Raw genomic sequence first — 5,516 nt, forward strand, 5'->3', positions numbered from 1 at the left:
AGCGAAACACGTTGCATGCCGGGTAAATAAACCATTTTTACCTTTGAAGTCCTGTGTGCTGCTTTTATCCTGGGCTGTTCCTTGGAGGGATCCGTCTGAGTCCTTTCTCTCCGGGCTCAGCAGCACCTTACCCCCCTCCAGCTGCTGGTGCCCGCTCTTTGGAGGATTTTCCTGTGCTTCCTCCCCCATGTACCATACAGAGGAAGAGGAAAGGAAGGGACAATGCATCAGCTGAGTCCTACAAGAGAAAGATCATTTATGCCTGCGAGAACCCTCAAGCTTCAGATGAAGAGGAGGAGATGGAGCAGGCCCAAATGGAGCAGGTCCAAGTGGAGTAAGTCCAAGCACAGTCTATGGAGAAGCTGCTGCAGGACCCAGAGGTCAAGGAAATCTTGGACACACCAGCCAATCCGGTCTACGACGTGTTCTTGGAAGGGTGCTCTGAGAAGCCACAGGAGCTGACAGGCACCAGAGAAGAGGATCCGCCCCGACCGTAGTGGTAACTAGTATCTGAACTAACCTTTCTTTTTATTCCCATGGCTGATCTTAACATCTTTAGAATTAATGTGAGGAGTATTAGAGATAGGTTTAGATTTCAGACTGTTCTTAGATTCTCAGAGGTGTGATGTTTACATGCTGCAGGAATGTGCTTTGTCTTCTTCTAGGTCTTACAACCATCTGGCCAGGCGGTGGTCTCACGGCCCTTCCTGCTGGTCTTGTGGGGGTGACTGTAGGTCTGTGGGGGGCCACCTGATCAGGGGAGGTAACTTTGCACTTGATTCTGTCCAGGAGCTCGTCTGTGGCAGACTTCTTGTCGCAGACGGTTCCTGGGCGGGTGAGCCCGTGCGGCTCATCAACGTTTATGCCTCCCCTGAGAAGAATGTCCGATTGGAGGCTCTCTGGGCCCTGCAGGCTCAGCTCGCCACCACTAGGGCAGTAGTGTTGAGTGGTGACTTCAACTGCCCCATTGAGGTGGACGGGCGCAGTTCTGGCATATCCGCCAATCTTGACGTGACGTCTAAGCTGCCGATCGAGATGGTGACAGAGGCATCCTTGCAGGACATTGTTCGGTCTATCGGGAACGGCTCCATAAACTATACGTGGAGCCGCCCATATGGCTCGCTCCCTTCTTGGATAGACTTCATCTTCACTTCGAGAGCAGTCAGAAAGGTGTCATACTCTATGGTTCCCTGCTTCTTCTCTGACCACAGGGCCATTCGATTTCGGGGGACTCTGGGCCATCAATTCCCACCGGGCCCAGGCTTCTGGAAGTTGAATTGTGCCCTGTTGGAGCAGAGGGAGGTCATGGAGGAACTTAGGGATGCGTACCTTATATGGCGTAATGACAAATGTCTGTTTAACTGCATCAGCGATTGGTGGGAATATGTTAAAGTCGAGTTTCGTTGTTTCTTTCAGGCAAAAGGCAGACAACAGGTGTGTGCGAAGAAGTGGGACTTCAGGAAGCTGCAGCGCGAGCTGCGGTCACTGCAGGACCTGCTCCAGTGCGGCTGGGACGTCAGGGAAGAGCTGGAGGAGACCAAAAAGAACTTGAAAAGGCACTTTGAGGAGGAATCCAAGCAAATTGTCTTTCGTTCCATGGTGGAGAATAGTGTTGAGCGGCATAGGCCATATTCGAATTCGCGAATATTCGCGAATATATGGACGAATATTCGTCATATATTCGCGAATATTCGCATATTCGTTATATTCTCGTTTTATTTTCGCATATGCGAATATTCGCGTATGCGAAAATTAACATGTGAATATTGGCATACAAAATTAACACGCGCGTAAATTCGCATATGCGCAAATTAGCATATGCTAATTTTCGCATATGCGAATTTCCGTATATGCGAATTTTCGCACGTCAGTCTCACACAGTAGTATTACAGCCTTCTTTACACCACACAAGCTGGAAGCAGAGAGGGATGATCACTGTGATGTGTACTGTGAAGAAAAAAAAAAAAAAAAAAAAACGAATATTCGTAATTACGAATATATAGCGCTATATTCGCGAAATTCGCGAATTCGCGAATATGCGATATTCGCGAATAATATTCGAATTGCGAATATTCGCGAGCAACACTAGTGGAGAACCTGGAGAAGGGTGAGAAGTGTAACTCTTTCTTTTTTAGGAAGCTCCATGCCGGCCACACGCCCCTGACTGAACTGCGACATGAGACAGGACACATGAGGAGGGGCAAGGAGGAGGTGATGGGGGTCGTCTCCGACTTCTACAGCAACCTCTACGCCCCCAAGTCATCCGACCCCGAAGCTGCCAAGAGGTTCCTGTCAGGTATCCCTAAAGTTGTTGATCCCACAGGTGTGGCAGCTATGGACTATCCCTTGACGGTGGGGGAGCTGCTCTCTGTCGCTAAATCCTTTAAGCCCGGCAGGACCCCGGGCTTAAATGATTTAGCGGCAGAGAGCAGCTCCCCCACCGTCAAGGGATCATGGGATCGTGATCGGCAATGACGGTCTCCCGGCCGAGCTCTATGTAGCGCTGGGTGACCTGATCTGTCCGGACCTGTTGGAGGTGTACGCAAAGATGGTGGTGGGAGGCAGAATGCCTCCGTCGTTGAGGGAAGGGATGATCAAGATCTTGTATAAGCGGAAGGGGGAGAGATGTGATCTGAAAAACTGGAGTCCCATCTCTCTCCTGATCATGGATTACAAGATCCTCACCAAGGTGCTGGCCAACAGGCTGAAATCTGTCATCGGGCAGATCGTCCATCCGGACCAGACCTGCAGCGTTCCTGGTCGCAGGATTGCCGACAGCCTTGCCCTTGTGAGAAACGTGGTCTATTACATCCAGGACCATCAAGCCCGCGCTGCCCTGGTCAGTCTGGATCAGGAGAAGGCATTTGACTGTGTCTTCCACGCGTTTATGGGCAGGGCCTTGCGCAGGCTGGGTCTGGGGAAGATGTTTTGCTCGTTTGTTAACGTCATGTACTTTGATATTTACAGCACAGTGTTGGTGAACGGCTGGAAAACTAACCTCTTTTCCATCTTTTCAGGGGTTAGACAAGGCTGCTTTCTTTCACCTCTTCTTTTTGTTTGCGTTATAAAGCTCTTCGCTGAGACTATCCTGCAGAATGGAGAGATCAGAGGGATCACCGCACCAGGACCAGATCACGACGAGGTCAAGTGTTCGCTCTACATGGACGACATGACCGTCTTCTGTGCTGACCAGCGCTCGGTGACTGCACTCATCCAGACCTGGGCAAGGACTTCGGCAAGGCTTCGGGGGCAAAAGTCAACTGCGGGAAGTCGGAAGCTATGCTCTTCGAAGAGTGGCACCTGGCTTCTTCCTCCCCCTTCCCCTTCACTGTTAAATCAGACTTCATTCAAATCCTGGGAGTCTGGTTCAGGAAGGAAGGAGGGACCCTTAAGTCTTGGCAAGACCGACTAGGAAAGATGAACTCTGAGATTGGACTATGGAGCTCCAGAAAGCTCTCGATTGAGGACAAAACACTTGTCTTGCGGAGTGAAGTTTTGCCTGTGCTCCAATACACCGCACAGGCCTGGCCTCCCCATGCCACCGTTTGCAAGGCCATCACCTGGACAGTGTTTTGCTTCATCTGGGGCAAAATGGAAAGAGTCAAGAGGACTGTGATGTACAAGTAGCCCCGCAAGGGTGGGAAGGGCGTGCCCGATATCACCACTCTGCTGAGGGCCTCCTTTGCATGTATCAGCGTGCAGCAAACTCTTGTTGAAAAGACTGGTTCAGCGGGCTGGGACAGCTCCATCCCTTACAACTGGAACACTCCCTGGTTCTATGGGGATGTTTTCCGGTTTGTGAGGGAACACCAGCTGGAGGGACATAAGCCGGACCTGTGGAAGCCAAAGACTTTCCACAAGCTCATCCGAGCTAAGGACTTGATTGGGCAGGTCCCAGTACTCCCCGCAGCCAAAGTGGCTTACCATTGGACATAAGGACTTGTCGTGGATGGCCATCAAGGGGAGGGTTGTCTCTCAGGTCATTCATGCATGCCCGCGACCTGTGCAGAACCCGGTACTGCCTCCAGTGCCCCTACAGGGAGGAAACATCTTTGCATATGTTTTGGCAGTGCCCCTTTGCTCAGGGTCTGTTGGACGCCCTGGAACATGAACTCAGAGACTCTACCCAGGAACTGCCTATCATGCCATTCGGTGTTTTATGGTCTGTTCCCTGGGACCCACGACGTGGAGGCCATCCAGGAGGCCTGGTGCCTTATGAACTGTTTTAAGGACGCAGTGTGGCTTGCCAGGAACCGCCTTGTGATCAACAGGGAGAGCATGTCCATCCGGGACTGCCGCAGGTACATCAGGAGCCTGCTCAAAGACTATTCCATCTTTGACAGCCCGGCCGTCGATGAAGAGGAGTGAAGACCCCTCTCCTTCTCCAATGTCTCCTTGAAGATACAGCCCAGCAGTTTGGCCCTGTGATCCCCCCTCCCACCCCCACATAGTCGCCCACTACCCCACGCCCCCCAGCCCCGCCCCATAGCCCACGCATCTACCCTGATCACAGATTGTATTGTTTTGTTTGTCAAATTCTTGTGTTTTTCCATTACAGGATTAAGCGGAGTGTTAGAGTAGCATGATGTGCGATGTATAGCTTAGGGAACCTTTGCTGTGTATTGTACTGTCACGCTTTGTGTGATTGTAATTTATTGTATGACTTGTAATGACTGAACAGACAATAAAGCTCTTTCAATAACAGCAGTGCCCCTTTGCTCAGGGTCTGTTGGACGCCCTGGAACATGAACTCAGAGACTCTGTACCCAGGAACTGCCTGTCGTACCTTTCGGTGCTTTATGGTCTGTTCCCTGGGACTCACAATGTGGAGGCCATCCAGGAGGCCTGGCACCTTATGAACTGTTTTAAGGACGCTTTGTGGCTTGCCAGGAACCGCCTCATGATCAACAGGGAAAACATGTTCGTCCGGGACTGCCACAGGTTCATCAGGAGCCTGCTCAAAGACTATTTCATCTTGGACAGCCCGGCCGTCGATGAAGAAGAGGAGTGAAGACCCCACTCCTTCTCCCATGTCTCCTTGAAGATACAGCCCAGCAGTTTGGCCCTGTGATCCGCCCCCTCCCTACCCCCACATAGTCGCCCACTACCTCACGCCCCCCAGCCCTGGCCCATAGCCCACTACCCTACCCCGATCACAGATTGTATTGTTTTGTTTTTCGATTTCTTGTGTTTTTCTATTACAGGATTGAGCGGAGTGTTAGAATAGCATGACGTGCGATGTATAGCTTAGGGAACCTTTGCTGTGTATTGTACTGTCATGCCTTGTGTGATTGTAATTTATTGTATGACTTGTAATGACTAAACGGACAATAGAGCTCTTTTAATAATGGTCCAGCCCCAACCCAAGCAAGCTTCAACCTCCACCCCAGCAAGGCAGAAGGGCAGCAGAACTCTGAATCAAGAAGCTCCAGCCCTGGAGCCCTGGATGAGGCAGACTGTTGCCTTGAAGCTCAAGTCAGTGGATGGAAGGGTGCAGGACATGTCCCACGACGTGT

Source organism: Hyla sarda, chromosome 9, assembly GCF_029499605.1.
Source record: "Hyla sarda isolate aHylSar1 chromosome 9, aHylSar1.hap1, whole genome shotgun sequence".
Lineage (NCBI taxonomy): Eukaryota > Metazoa > Chordata > Amphibia > Anura > Hylidae > Hyla > Hyla sarda.